The sequence below is a fragment of the Ranitomeya imitator genome, chromosome 6 (assembly GCF_032444005.1).
Source record: "Ranitomeya imitator isolate aRanImi1 chromosome 6, aRanImi1.pri, whole genome shotgun sequence".
Lineage (NCBI taxonomy): Eukaryota > Metazoa > Chordata > Amphibia > Anura > Dendrobatidae > Ranitomeya > Ranitomeya imitator.
Genome location: NC_091287.1, coordinates 314200914 through 314214350, shown reverse-complemented (window position 1 = coordinate 314214350; position 13437 = coordinate 314200914). Strand labels below are relative to the sequence as shown.

At 46.0% G+C, this 13437-nt stretch overlaps 1 pseudogene; it reads left to right on the top strand.

The window, feature by feature from the left end:
* Positions 1-5562, top strand: part of LOC138643374 (uncharacterized) — a 64318-nt pseudogene extending 58756 nt beyond the window's left edge.
* Positions 5563-13437: the final 7875 nt, after the last annotated feature.

Below are 13437 nucleotides of genomic sequence, written 5' to 3'. Positions count from 1 at the left end.
ATTGTTCTTCCAGCATGTGGTTCGTTTACATGGCATTCCAGAGAACATCGTTTCTGACAGAGGTTCCCAGTTTGTTTCGAGGTTTTGGCGAGCCTTTTGTGCTAGGATGGGCATTGATTTGTCTTTTTCTTCGGCTTTCCATCCTCAGACAAATGGCCAGACTGAACGAACCAATCAGACCTTGGAAACATATCTTAGATGTTTTGTTTCTGCTGATCAGGATGATTGGGTGTCCTTTTTGCCGTTGGCTGAGTTTGCTCTTAATAATCGGGCCAGCTCGGCTACCTTGGTTTCACCGTTTTTCTGCAATTCTGGGTTCCATCCTCGTTTCTCTTCAGGGCAGGTTGAGTCTTCGGACTGTCCTGGTGTGGATACTGTGGTGGACAGGTTGCAGCGGATTTGGACTCCTGTAGTGGCCAATTTGACCTTGTCCCAGGAGAAGGCTCAACGTTTCGCTAATCGCAGACGCTGTGTGGGTCCCCGACTTCGTGTTGGGGATTTGGTTTGGTTGTCATCTCGTTATATTCCTGTGAAGGTTTCCTCTCCTAAGTTTAAGCCTCGTTTCATTGGCCCGTATAAGATTTCTGAGGTTCTTAATCCTGTGTCTTTTCGTTTGACCCTTCCAGATTCTTTTTCCATCCATAACGTATTCCATAGGTCATTGTTGCGGAGATACGTGGCACCTATGGTTCCATCTGTTGATCCTCCTGCCCCGGTTTTGGTGGAGGGGGAGTTGGAGTATATAGTGGAGAAGATTTTGGATTCTCGTGTTTCGAGACGGAAACTCCAGTATCTGGTTAAGTGGAAGGGTTATGGTCAGGAAGATAATTCCTGGGTCTTTGCCTCTGATGTCCATGCTGCCGATTTTGTTCGTGCCTTTCATATGGCTCATTCTGGTCGGCCTGGGGGCTCTGGTGAGGGTTCGGTGACCCCTCCTCAAGGGGGGGGTACTGTTGTGAATTCTGTGATCAAGCTCCCTCCTGTGGTCACGAGTGGTACTGCGGCTTCTGAGTTTCCTTCCTCAGGTGATGAGGTTAAGTCGTTAGGTGCTGCTCTATTTAACTCCACCTAGTGCTTTGATCCTGGCCTCCAGTCAATGTTCTAGTATTGGTCTTGCTTCCTCCTGGATCGTTCCTGTGGCCTGTCTGCTCATCATAAGCTAAGTTCTGCTTGTGTCCTTTTGTTGCTATATTTTCTGTCCAGCTTGCTTTTTTGGTTCTGCTTGCTTGCTGGAAGCTCTGAGACGCAGAGGGAGCACCTCCGTACCGTTAGTCGGTGCGGAGGGTCTTTTTGCCCCTCTGCGTGGTTGTTTGTAGGTTTTTGTGTTGACCGCAAAGCTATCTTTCCTATCCTCGGTCTATTCAGTAAGTCGGGCCTCACTTTGCTAAATCTATTTCATCTCTGTGTTTGTATTTTCATCTTAACTCACAGTCATTATATGTGGGGGGCTGCCTTTTCCTTTGGGGAATTTCTCTGAGGCAAGGTAGGCTTATTTTTCTATCTTCAGGACTAGCTAGTTTCTCAGGCTGTGCCGAGTTGCATAGGGAGCGTTAGGCGCAATCCACGGCTACCTCTAGTGTGGTTTGATAGGTTTAGGGATTGCGGTCAGCAGAGTTTCCACGTCTCAGAGCTCGTCCTATGTTTTGTGGTTTTTGTCAGGTCACTTGTGTGCTCTGAACTTCAAGATCCATTGTGGTTCTGAATTACCTATTCATAACATCTAGCCTTGTCTTTGGTGCTACGAATATATTACAATTTAAGTCTCTGCATCTGAGGAGAAATAAGTATGTACTCTCCATATTAGTGATCTTCGAGTGTTATCTCTAATAAGGATCATGGTGTCTAGTGACTAATCCTTAGGGAGTAAGACATACTCCATCAGCGGATCATAAGCCTGATACAAATACAGTAATTGATCTGCATGATATACAGTACAGACCAAAAGTTTGGACACACCTTCTCATTTAAAGATTTTTCTGTATTTTCATGACTATGAAAATTGTACATTCACACTGAAGGCATCAAAACTATGAATTAACACATGTGTAATTATATACTTAACAAAAGAGTGTGAAACAACTTAAATTATGTCTTATATGCTAGGTTCTTTAAAGTAGCTACTTTTTGCTTTGATGACTGCTTTGCACACTCTTGGCATTCTCTTGATGAGCTTCAAGAGGTAGTCACCAGGAATGGTTTTCACTTCACAGGTGTGCCCTGTCAGGTTTAATAAGTGGGATTTCTTGCCTAATAAATGGGGCTGGGACCATCAGTTGTGTTGTGCAGAAGTCTGGTGGATACACAGCTGAATAGACTGTTAGAATTTGTATTATGGCAAGAAAATAGCAGCTAAGTAAATAAAAACGAGTGGCCATCATTACTTTAAGAAATGAAGGTCAGTCAGTCTGAAAAATTGGAAAAACCTTTAAAGTGTCCCCAAGTGCAGTGGCAAAAGCCATCAAGCACTACAAAGAAACTGGCTCACATGAGGACTGCCCCCGGAAAGGAAGACCAAGAGTCACCTCTGCTTCTAAGGATAAGTTTATCCGAGTCACCAGCCTCAGAAATCGCAGGTTAACAGCAGCTCAGATTAGAGACCAGGTAAATGCTACACAGAGTTCTAGCAGCAGACACATCTCTACAACGACTGTTAAGAGGAGACTTTTTGCAGAATGCATTCATGGTAAAATAGCTGCTAGGAAACCACTGCTAAGGACATGCAACAAGCAGAAGAGACTTATTTGGGCTAAAGAACACAAGGAATGGACATTAGACCAGTGGAAATCTGTGCTTTGGTCTGATGAGTCCAAATTTGAAATCTTTGGTTCCAACCACCGTGTCTTTGTGCGATGCAGAAAAGGTGAACGGATGAACTCTACATGCCTGGTTCCCACCGTGAAGCATTGAGGAGGAGGTGTGATGGTGCTTTGCTGGTGACACTGTTGGGGATTTATTCAAAATTGAAGGCATACTGAACCAGCATGTCTACCACAGCATCTTGCAGCGGCATGCTATTCCATCCGGTTTGCGTTTAGTTGGACCATCATTTATTTTTCAACAGGACAATGACCCTAAACAGACCTGCAGGCTGTTTAAGGGCTATTTGACGAAGAAGGAGAGTGATGGGGTGCTACGCCAGATGACCTTGCCTCCACAGTCACCAGACCTTAACCCAATCAAGATGTTTGGGGTGAGCTGGACCAGAGTGAAGCAAAAGGGCCAACAAGTGCTAAGTATCTCTGGGAACTCCTTCAAGATTGTTGGAAGACCATTCCCGGTGACTACCTCTTGAAGCTCATCAAGAGAATGCCAAGAGTGTGCAAAGCAGTCATCAAAGCAAAAGGTGGCTACTTTGAAGAACCTAGAATATAAGACATAATTTCAGTTGTTTTACACTTTTTTGTTAAGTATATAATTCCACATGTGTTAATTCATAGTTTTGATGCCTTCAGTGTGAATGTACAATTTTCATAGTCATGAAAATACAGAAAAATCGTTAAATGAGAAGGTGTGTCCAAACGTTTGGTCTGTACTGTATGAAGCAACATAATTATAGTACCCAGCCTGGTTTTTGGCACTGTTATGCAATATTATTTTTAATGATTATATCACTCACTTTGTAAGTGGTATTTTTAGAGTAAGTGAATAAAAGTTATTTTTTATCCTTCCATTTCTGCTAAATAATAATAATAAATCAATTAGAGGCTACATTTCCTTTCTAACAAATATTGCATATATAATACTGTCATCTGAACAGCCTTACTGAATTATATTGGTCCAAGTGCAGTGTGATTTATATTCGGAGAGCACACACCCGTACATTACGCTGAACGTGCCCTTACACTAAACCTAAGCTTTGATGGTTATCCATTGGCAGAGCGGACAGAAACAGTGTGTAGCACCTTTGTTATGATCACATATTGCTCCCTTTAATCTTACAAACAGTGATATAGCATGGCCTCCTCATCCCTAGACTTGTATGCATGGCTCTTCATCCCTATCCTTGTATGCTTGGCTCTTCATCCCTATCCTGGTCTGCATGGCTCCTCATCACCATCCTGGTCTGCATGGCTCTTCATCCCCATCCTGGTCTGAAAGGTTCTTCATCCTCCTTCTGGTCTGCATGTCTCTTCATCCCTATCCTGGTCTGCATGGATCCTCATCCCTATCCTTGTATGCATGTCCCCCATCAAAAAAGTTATAAAACATCCTACTTACCTTCCCTACGCTCACTCACAGAGTCTTGCTCCAGTGCAAGCAGCTGACTTATGCTTGTAAGCAGCGCATGGCAGGGATGTCATGCGCTGATTACAAGCAGACCACAGTTGCCAGAATACTCACTGCTCTCCACGACGGGACTATGTGCATGGAGGGAAGTGAGTATTCATTGCTATTTAGTAGCACGCACAGTGTCAGTCACAGCACTGGCAGTGAATACTCATTTCTCTGTAATAGCGGGTACAGTAGTCGCAGCCGCCGGCTTCCCGCAGGGGTCGGACGGTCACGTGTGCCCGCTACTTAAGAGAAGTGAATATTCATTTCTCTTAAGTAGGGGGCACACGTGACCGACCAGCCTCTGCAGGAAGCCGGTGGCTGCGACTACTGTGCCTGCTATTACAGAGAAATGAATATTCACTGCCAGCGCAGTAAATATTAATTTCTCTTTAGCAGCGGGCACAGGCTTTAGCCACAACAGTCGGCTCCTGACTCCTGTAACCCGCTGCTCCATCACTGCCACTCTCCCTCCATCTTCTTGGACCCTCACTCGAGCATAAGCCGAGGGGCGTGTTTTCAGCACACAAAAAATGTGTTGAAAAACTCGGCTTATACTCGAGTATATACGGTATACCAGGATGGGGGAAATACTCACAGACCTGTTAGTTTTTCTTTAAGAAGCCCTCCAACTCTATACTAATTACAGTGCATTAATTGCACCTGTTTTAACTTATTACCTGTATAAAAGACACCTGCTCACACACTCAATCAATCACACAAATTCTCCACCATGGCCAAGACCAAAGAGCTATCTAAGGACACACACCAGGGACAAAATTGTAGACCTGCACAAGGCTTGGATGAGTTACAGGACAATAGGCAAGGAACTTGGTGAGAAGGCAACAGCTGTTGGAGCAATTGGTAGAAAATGGAAGAAACCCAAGATGCCAGTCAATCCTCCTCCAAGATGCCTGTCTGGGGCTCCATGCAACATCTTGTCTCGTGGGGTAAGGATGATTTTGAGAAAGGTCAGGAATCAGCCCAGAACTAAACAGGATGACCTGGTTAATGACCTGAAGAGAGATTACCGTTAGTAACACACTACACCGTTATGGATTAAAATCCTGCAGGGCATGCAAGGTCCCCCTGCTCATGCCAGTACATGTCCAGGCCCGTTTGATGTTTGCCGCTGACCGTCTGGATGATCCAGAGGCAGCATGGGAGAATGTCATGTGGTCAGACGGGACCAAAATAGAATTTTCCTGTATCAACTTTACTCGCAGTGTTTGGAGGAAGAAGAAGGATGAGAACAACCCAAAGATGAACAACCCCAAGAACACAGTCTGAACCATGAAGCAGGGTGAGGGAAATATCATACTTTGGGGGTGCTTTTCTACAAAGGGGACAGTGCAACTGCATCATATTGAAGGGAGGATGGACAAGGTCATGTATCACACGATTTTGGCCAAAAATGTCCTTACCTCAGTAAGACCATTGAAGATAGGTCGTGGCTGGATCTTTCAGCATGACAATGACCAGCAACAGACAGGGCAACTAAGGGGTGGCTTTGAAGCATTTCAAAGTCTTGGAGTGGCCTAGCCAGCCTCCAGACCTGAACTAAATAGAAAATCTTTTGATAGAACTGAAACTCAATCTTGCCGAGTGACTGTCCCAAAACCTGACAAATCTGGAGAATATCTGTAGGGAGGAGTGGGTCAAAATCCCTGCTGTAGTGTGTGCAAACTTGGTCAAGAACTACATAAAACGTCTGACTTCTCTAATTGCAAACAAAAGTTTCCATACCAAATATTAAGTTCTGGTTTTCTATTGCATCAAATACTTATTTCATGCAATAAAATTCAAGCTAACTAATTACGATAAAAAATTACAGACCTCTCCTTTCTTTGTTGGTGGGGAAACTTGCAAAATCAAAATCAGCAATGTCTCAAATACCTCTTCGCCCCTTGTATAAACCAGTATGAGGCCCAAAATAAGGGGCATACAGTATACCAGGATGGAGGGCATATATATAATATCATTTTAATTATCATTTTAATTATAAAATTTACTCAGGAAGGGAGGGCCCAGTCCAAATCTTGCACCAGGGCTCACCAGACTCTAATGACGCATCTTGTTACAAATACAAACGTTCAGAAGAAAAATATGTTATTTAATAAAATAAATGTTTCCATAAAATGTCTCTATAATATTCTGTATTTGCTTACAGTTAATCACTAAGCTGGTCAGCCTTGCCATATAGTTTTCTTTTCTAAGTGGAATTAGCCATTGATTTTTATAACATTCTCCTTTGGTAAACCAAAATAAAGCAGCTAAAGAAATATATATAAAACCGAAGATCAGAAAATTATTAATATTGCACTTTTTTTCAGAAATTGTTATTAAATGTTTGCTAACACACACACACGTTTGTTAAAACCTGGCAAGCATGGGCACCAGATGTGTCCAATTATATCTATATATGTGGTCTTCAAGTACAGTATGCCAGCAGCAGGGACTAGCTCTTTGTTTCAAAGCTTGCAGGAATCGGCTGCCACACTTTTGAGTCAAGCCAAACCACACCACATGGAAATTTACTGAATGGAGTGGCCAGAGTAAAACAGGAAAACTAGTTGAGCTGTTCATAAAGTCTGATTACAGTAATGATGAATTAAGTACTGACCAATTACAGTTTTTTTTTCTTCTTTATTTACACAGCCAATGGAAATTAGAAACAATAAGGTAAGAGGGTCAAAAGACAACCATTTTTTAAAAGCAACAGACATAATTCCTACTGTAGCATGGCTAAAGGGTGTGTAGTCGATGGGAGGTATGTGCCACATAAGTGCCTTGTTGCTGTAATGTAGCCCGGAATATTGCGTTGTTTTATATAACCATATGTTTGTGTTTCAGGACCTGTGGTGATGTCAGACCACATGGCTAATCATGTGATAGATTACTGGGTGTGGTTAGTCCTATATAAGACTGGCTAATCCTTTACACAGCAGATATGTGTGGAGGTAAAACCCTCCTGAGTGTGTTCGGCTTCAGGACTGAGCCGGATGAACTGGACACTTGTTTTCCTTTGCCTGAACCAAAGGCTATTTTGCTTTCTGTTGTTTTGCCACATGGTTTATGAAGCAATAAACCCAGTGAACTTTAAAGGAACACGTCTCCTGAGTGTCAGCCGTCGCAGCTGAGTGAGTGAAATCGCTACAATTGGTGGAGACCTGCGAGCAGCGTTCCCAGCGGAGACGTGAGTTTATTTTTGAATGTCCTGGGTCAAGGCTGTTGCAAGCCAGCAAGCATTGCCGGAGAAAATGGAGGACCTGCTGAAACACTTGGTCCAGCAGGAGCAAAGGCAGCAAGAGACCAACAGGCTGTTGATGCAGCAGATACAACAGAGCCAGCAGCAGATACAACAGAGCCAGCAGGAGCAACGGCAGCAGATGCAGCAAAGCCAGCAGGAGCAACGGCAGCAGTTACAACAGAGCCAGCAGGAGCATCAGCAGCAGATGCAGCTTCTGGCAACCGCCATCCAGGGCAAGGCGAGCGCCCCAACCCCAGGTTTGGCTGATGACACCCACGTCCGGAAGACGGTAAGACGTGCATTGCAGAAAATGACTCCCGGGGATGATGTTGAGGCCTTCCTGACAGTGTTTGAGAGGGTCGCTGAGAGGGAAAAACTTCCGCCAAAGCAGTGGGCAGAGGTACTTGCGCCATACCTGACGGGAGAACCCCAGAAGGCGTACTATGATTTGACCTTGCAGGATGCCAAAGAGTATCACAAATTGAAAGCCGAGATTCTCGCACGTCTGGGGGTGACACTGACTGTCAGGGCACAGCGAGTTCACTCCTGGGGCTATCACCGGGACAAACCACCTCGTTCCCAAATGTTTGATCTGTTGCACCTGGTCCAGAAATGGCTGCAGCCAGAGTCCTCTGCGCCTGCACAGATGGTAGAACGGGTGATGATGGATCGGTTTGTCCATTCCCTCCCGAGGCCTATACAGTCTTGGGTTGCCCAGGGTGATCCCCAGAATGCCGACGAGCTGATCGGACTGGTTGAGAGATACCAAGGGTTGGAAGGCTCCTTCGGGAGGCAGCCCATGCCGTACTGGGGGTCCCAGAGGGCAGCTGAGTCCCAAAAAGGGGTGGTGCGTCCAAGGTCACAAAGGGCGGGGGAGGTGGTGCCCAAGGTCCCCACGGGTGATGTTATTTGTTGGAGGTGCCACAAGCCAGGACATATAGCTGCCCGTTGTTCCCAAGCCACTGAGCAGATGGACTGCAGCATGGGACGCCGTTGTTCATACTATGCGTATCCAGTCTGTAGTGTGAACTCTCCATCCAACGAGGGACCTCAAGCGTGTCCCGTAAAGGTGAACGGTCGAGCAGTAACGGCACTGTTAGACTCGGGGAGCCTAGTGACCCTGGTGAGGGCCACTTTTCCTCTTCATCTGCTCCCAGGAAAGAAGGTCGTAGTGCGGTGCATACATGGTGATGCAAAGGACTACCCTATGGCCAGGGTGGACATTGAAACGGCATGTGGCACTGAATCCCACATAGTCGGCGTAGTTCAGGACTTGTTGCACCCTATAATTATTGGCCGGGATTTCTGTTTGTTTTGGGATTTGTGGGGAAAGGGTTCTGAGCTCCCTGGCAGGGAACCAGTGAACCCTGGAACGGTATCGCCACACCCAGAGGCAGACAGCTTTCCTTTTTGTGTTCTGGTTGGGGATGAGGAGGAAGATTCCCCTACATCTGACATTCTGGAGTTAGAGGTTACCGGTGAAAATTTTGGGACTGCCCAACATAGGGACCCCACTCTGAGGGAAGCCTTTAATAATGTCACAGTTATTGACGGGGTGGTACAGGAGCCGGGGGCAGACAAAAGATTTCCCCATTTTCTGTTGAGGGGGGAATTGTTGTACCGGGTCACGAAAATAAGGGAGGAGTTGGTAGAGCAGTTGATAGTGCCGGGTCCGTATAGACGGAAAGTGTTGGACATGGCCCATTCACACATCTTGGGTGGACACCTAGGGGTGGAAAAAACGCAGGAACGGGTTGTGCAGAGGTTCTATTGGCCTGGGTGTCACCGGGAAATAGTGAACTATTGCAGGTCCTGCCCTACATGTCAGCTAACTGCTCCTACTCCTCATTTCCGGAACCCCCTTGTGCCACTGCCCATTATTGAGGTACCGTTTGAGAGAATTGCCATGGACTTGGTCGGTCCCTTAGTTAAATCAGCTCGGGGCCATCAGTATATATTAGTCATCCTGGACTATGCCACACGCTATCCTGAGGCAATTCCCTTGAGGAATTCTTCCTCAAAGAGCATAGCCCGCGAGTTGGTCCATGTCTTTTCCTGGACAGGTCTGCCAAAGGAGATCCTGACTGACCAGGGTACACCTTTCATGAGCAAGGTGATGAGGGAGTTATGCAAAGCCCTGAAGATCTCCCAGTTGAGGACCTCGGTGTACCATCCCCAGTCAGATGGTCTTGTTGAGAGGTTTAACAAGACTCTAAAGAGCATGCTGAGAAAAGCTATAGAGAAAGACGGTAGAGACTGGGATTGTCTCTTACCCTATCTGATGTTTTCCATTCGTGAAGTTCCACAGGCCTCCACAGGGTTCTCACCGTTTGAGCTTCTATATGGCCGACATCCACGAGGACTCCTGGATATAGCCAAGGAAACCTGGGAAGCCGAAGTCACGCCCCACAGAAGCGTCATTGAGCATGTGGCCCTGATGCAGCAGAGGATTGCAAAGGTGATGCCTATCGTGAAAGAACACCTTCTCCAAGCACAAGAAGCTCAAGCCAGGGTCTACAACCGGTCTGCAAGAGTGAGGCAGTTCAATTCGGGAGACCGAGTTCTGGTGTTAGTTCCAACGGTGGAAAGCAAGTTCTTGGCCAAATGGCAAGGGCCATATGAGGTTGTCGAGAAACTTGGTGAGGTAAATTATAAAATTCACCAACCAGGAAGACGGAAACCATTCCAAGTTTACCATGTCAACCTCATCAAGCCATGGCAAGATAGAGAGCCGACAGTTACTCCGTCATTGTTAAGCAACCCAGAAGGTGAGGTTGGAGCGGTTACTATAGCAGAGACGCTATCGAAAACCCAGAAACAGCAGTGCCGGGAGTTACTCCAGAAAAACAGGGACCTGTTTTCAGAATTGCCAGGATACACGAAGGTCATAGAGCACGAGGTCCTAACAGAGCCCCATGTGCGGGTGAATGTGAAACCTTATCGTATTCCTGAGGCTCGTCGAGAAGTTATCTCCAAGGAAGTGGAGCGTATGTTGAGGCTTGGAGTCATTGAGGAATCCAAGAGCGGTTGGTCAAGCCCAATTGTCCTGGTCCCAAAACCTGATGGAGAGTGGAGGTTTTGCAACGACTATCGGAAGTTGAATGAGGTCTCCAAGTTCGACACTTATCCCATGCCCCGTATTGATGAGCTCATCGAAAGGCTTAGGCACGCCAGATATATATCCACCTTGGATCTGACAAAGGGGTATTGGCAGATCCCCATGGCGCAGGAAGCCAAGGAGAAGACAGCCTTTTCGACACCTGATGGATGCTTCCAGTATGCCCGGATGCCGTTTGGCCTACAGGGAGCTCCGGCGACCTTCCAGAGGGCTATGGATAGAGTTCTTGCACCCCATAAGGCCTACGCTGCTGCGTACCTAGATGATATCGTCATCTTTAGCCCGGACTGGGAGAGTCATCTGGAGAAAGTCCAAGCGGTGTTGGATGCTATAAGAGAGGCCGGATTTACTATAAACCCAAAGAAGTGTGCCTTGGGTAAAGAAGAAGCTAAGTACCTTGGATACATAGTGGGTCACGGAGAAATAAAACCCCAAATCAGTAAAGTGGAGGCAATTCAAACGTGGCCAAAACCAGTTTCCAAGAAGCAAGTTAAAGCCTTCCTGGGAATCGTGGGATATTACAGGAGGTTCATCCCAAACTTCGCCACGATGGCTGCGCCTCTGACTGACCTGCTAAAAGGGACAAAACCAGTAATGGTTAAGTGGTCCGAAGAAACAGAGTCAGCCTTCCAAGAAATGAAAAACGCTTTGTGTAAGCAACCCGTTCTGATGGCCCCAAACTTGAAGAAAGAGTTTATTCTTCAGACAGATGCCTCAGATGTTGGGGTGGGAGCAGTCCTTTCCCAAGAACTACATGGGGAGGAGCATCCTGTTCTCTATCTGAGTAGGAAGCTGTCCTCATCTGAAAAGAACTACTCAGTCGTTGAGAAGGAGTGCTTGGCCATAAAATGGGCAGTGGACACATTACGGTACTATCTGCTGGGACGTAAATTTAGACTGATATCTGACCATGCCCCACTTAGGTGGATGAGGGAAACGAAGGGTAGAAATGCTAGGGTCACCCGTTGGTTCTTATCCCTGCAGGACTTCAGTTTCCATGTGGAACATCGGGCCGGAAAGCTGCACGGTAATGCGGATGCCCTATCAAGAATCCCTTGTTTAGTGGGAGAAAGTGCCAAGCCCCACGGCTTTAGGCAGAGGGGGGAGGTATGTAGCATGGCTAAAGGATGTGTAGTCGATGGGAGGTATGTGCCACATAAGTGCCTTGTTGCTGTAATGTAGCCCGGAATATTGCGTTGTTTTATATAACCATATGTTTGTGTTTCAGGACCTGTGGTGATGTCAGACCACATGGCTAATCATGTGATAGATTACTGGGTGTGGTTAGTCCTATATAAGACTGGCTAATCCTTTACACAGCAGATATGTGTGGAGGTGAAACCCTCCTGAGTGTGTTCGGCTTCAGGACTGAGCCGGATGAACTGGACACTTGTTTTCCTTTGCCTGAACCAAAGGCTATTTTGCTTTCTGTTGTTTTGCCACATGGTTTATGAAGCAATAAACCAAGTGAACTTTAAAGGAACACGTCTCCTGAGTGTCAGCCGTCGCAGCTGAGTGAGTGAAATCGCTACACTACATTAACCATTTCAAGACCGGATATTTTCCAATGTCCATTATGTGCTCTTTTAGGTTAAGTTCCCACGATGAGTTATTGATACTGCATATTTTTACTGCACAAAAAAGCAGCCTTCTACAGTTCTAGCAAAGTGAATGGGATTAATAGAAATCTCATTCCCCTTTGCTTTTTTTTTCTTTATTACACTGTGTAAACTGACCTTCAGTGCCTTTTAAATCCGCAACATGTCAGTTGCTCCTTCAGATATGCTGAGTTTTATGTGTAAAAAAAAAAAACACATAAAAGCACAAGTAAAAAAAAAAAACGCAACAAATTTTACATTGCGCTTTTCCTGTCATGAAACATGTTTTTGGTGTTGAGATGTCTGCTGCAAATACATGGTGGTTTCCATACCTTATAGGCATCAGAATTGTGTGCTCACATCTACAGACTGCGGATATGCAACAAAGCCACTTTGAGGCTATGTGCACACGTTGCGGATTAGTGTGGGGATTTTTCCGCACCGATTTTGCAAAATCCGCAGGTAAAACGCATTGCGGATTTACTGCGGAATTCCTGCGTTTTTTTGTGCGGATTTCACACCTGCAGATTCCTATTGAGGAGCTGGTGTAAAACGCTGCAGAATCCGCACAAAAAATTGACATGCTGCAGAAAATACAACTCAGTGTTTCCGCTCAGTATTTTTCGCACCATGGGCACAGCGGATTTGGTTTTCCATAGGTTTACATGGTACTGTAAACAGCATGAAAAACAGCTGCAGATCCACAGTGGCCAATCCACTGCGGATCCGCAGCCAAATCCGCAAAGTGTGCACATACCCCAACATGTAATAAAATACATCAATTGATATGGTGTGGATTTCCGCTGGATTTTTTCCACCGTAAGTGGATGGGATTTAGTAAAATATCTTCCCCTTACCTGCTACTGTAACACACTGCCAATTTTCCATCTAAAAACCTGGACAGAAAATCTGCAAAAACTGCAAAGAGAAAACCCCACTCAAAAATGCCTTAATTTCGGGGCGCATGCGCGGACTTTGATGGAGCAGGACGTGCTCTGCTGAGCTCCGCAGCCCGGTGCCTGATTATACCCTCGCTGCTGGCCAGCCGGTGTGTCGCCCAATATCAGAACTCTTGGCGGGCAGCGGCGCTGGTAAAATGGCCGCCGCATCTATCCTCGCTCCCACCCCGTCCTCACAGCTCAGTGCGGGAGCTGGTGAGGAGGATTCAGATAATGGAGGAGACGCTGTCATTGCCACTG